Source organism: Octopus bimaculoides, chromosome 14 (assembly GCF_001194135.2).
Source record: "Octopus bimaculoides isolate UCB-OBI-ISO-001 chromosome 14, ASM119413v2, whole genome shotgun sequence".
NCBI classification, from domain to species: Eukaryota; Metazoa; Mollusca; class Cephalopoda; order Octopoda; family Octopodidae; genus Octopus; species Octopus bimaculoides.
The window spans coordinates 58,551,446-58,553,837 of NC_068994.1; positions in this window are offsets into that span (position 1 = coordinate 58,551,446).

Here is a 2,392-nt window from a genome sequence, read left to right on the forward strand (position 1 = left end):
TATTGCAATACATTACTACTACTACTACTACTACTACTACTACTACTGATGATGATGATGATGATGATGATCATCATCATCATCATCATCATCATCATCATCATCATCATCATCATCATCATCATCATCATCACTTAACACTCATTTTTATTTTATTGACCCCCGAAAGGGTGACAGGCAAAGTTTACCTTGTTGGAATTTAAATTCAGAACATGAAGACAAACGAAAAGGCACAAAGCATTTTGTCCAAAACGCTGACCATTCTGCTGAATTCATCATCATCATCATCATCATCATCATTATCATCATCATTTAATGTCCATTTTCCATGCTGGCATGAGTTGGACAGTTTGGTAGGAACTGGCAAGACTGGAGATCTGCACCAGTCTCCAATTGTCTGTTTTGTAGTAGTAGTAGTAGTAGTAGTAGTAGTAGTAGTAGTAGTAGTAGTAGTAGGGGGAGAAGGAGGAGGAGGAGGAGGAGGAGTACTTACTTGTGAGATGTCGTGTATGTCTGCCTGAGAAAGGTGAAGAGTTGGAGTGGAGAGGTGAAGTAGCGATAGCAGTAAAAGAATTGGTGGATGTAGCCACTGGTCAGTGCAGTCCTGGTAGTAGTGGTGGTGGTGGTGGTGGTGGTGGTGGTGGTGGTGGTGGTGAAAATATAGAAGGAGATGGTGTTAGACAACAACAACAGAAACAGAATCGGATAAAATTAGTCAGCGAAGGCAGTCCTTATACTGTCACTCTGCCTACTAGAAATAACAGCCAAATCTCATTCTAATCGCATCCATATTGTTCTTAGAATAGAAACACACAGTTATGTCTGGAACAATTGTTGTATTGCCAGATAAAAGAGATAAAATGTACCAAGAACTGTAAGGCTTATGTCTAATATTACTCAATTGAAAAGGACCAATTCTTCTTTGTGACAATTCCATCACAAATTCTTATTCCGTCCGTTTAATTTCAACTTAAGGATCAGTCTCAGTCTGCGCAAGTACTTCACCTTAAACAACACCAACAGCAACAATGACAAGCTCAACACTTGAACACTTTCTTACCTCGTATAAAGGTTGGCAAAGAGTCCTTGCGGTGCCCCTGCATGGAGCAAGGTGTTCTCATCCATACACGAATCACTCTCAACCTCTGTTGAGTGATAATGCAACAAAGGATTATCCTCATGAGGTGTTAGAAATATAAAAGAATCCGGTTCCTCCTCATTATCAGCTTTACATGTGGCCAGCGCATGGGTCAGATTGCAAGGGATGCTACATTCACTGCAAATCAACATCTGGATGAAAAATACTTGGTTTATTAATGAAGTAATTAAATATGCAAAACAATAAATTAATGTCATATCAATGTTGAAATTGGTTTTAAACTGGTTTTGTAGATTTAATCCATTGCACGTTTTAGCTATGTTAACTGGTTTAAATCTACTTCATAGTTTAGCTGCATCATGTGATTTAGTGCCACTACATGGTTAAAATTATCATTATGAAAGAGGAAAAAAAACATTTACCTAGAGTTGGTAAAACGACAGCAAAAAGGAAAAACTACTCAAAAAACTCTGACTAGAATTGTTGTGTAACCCTTTGCACGCGCTGACCCAAACCTCCTGGCCAGAAGTGTACACAACACAAGAACTTCTCACAAACGTCTGTTTGTGCTGGTTGCTCATTATGTGAAGTCACTTCCTCCAGTGACGGACTGGCCAGGTTGCCAGCTTGACCGATGGCAAGTGGACCCCTGGGCCATTAGAATCCATATATGGGAGCCCATGTTAGTATCTAAAGGGCCCATCCCCTCAGGTTTGAGAATTTTTAATTCACTTCTGGAAGAATGCATTATTTCAGCCTGGCTGTGTTTGTAAGCAGTTGAAAAGAATACTTTTAACAAAAAAAATTAAGTGATAGTATAGTAGTTGTGGGTGGGCTCCCTTAATCTCCTGGCAATCAATATTTTTAGACCCAATCTGTCACTGACTTACTCCCTTACTTCTGCTGCATCAGCCCTAATGTCTCCTTTCGCTTCCAAAGCATTGGCTACTGCACCACATTTGGTAAGCAAACCAAACTGAACAGAAGAGGAAACCACAAAGGTCCAGAGCCTTTGGAGCAGAAGCATTGAGTTCTAATCTTGTCTGTCTTGTGTAGAATAGAATGGCTTATGTCTTTAACTGAATTATCAGTTACTCACAGATGAACCAGACGCATGAGTGATGTCAAGGCCTTCATCCATATTGGATAGAGAATCAAAATGTGTGTGTGTGTGTGCGTGCGTGTGTGTGCATGTGTGCATGTGTGTGCATATGTGTGTCTGTGTGCATGTGTGTGTGTGTGTCTGCATGTGTGTGTGTGTGTGTGTGTGTGTGTGTGTGTGTGTGTGTGTGT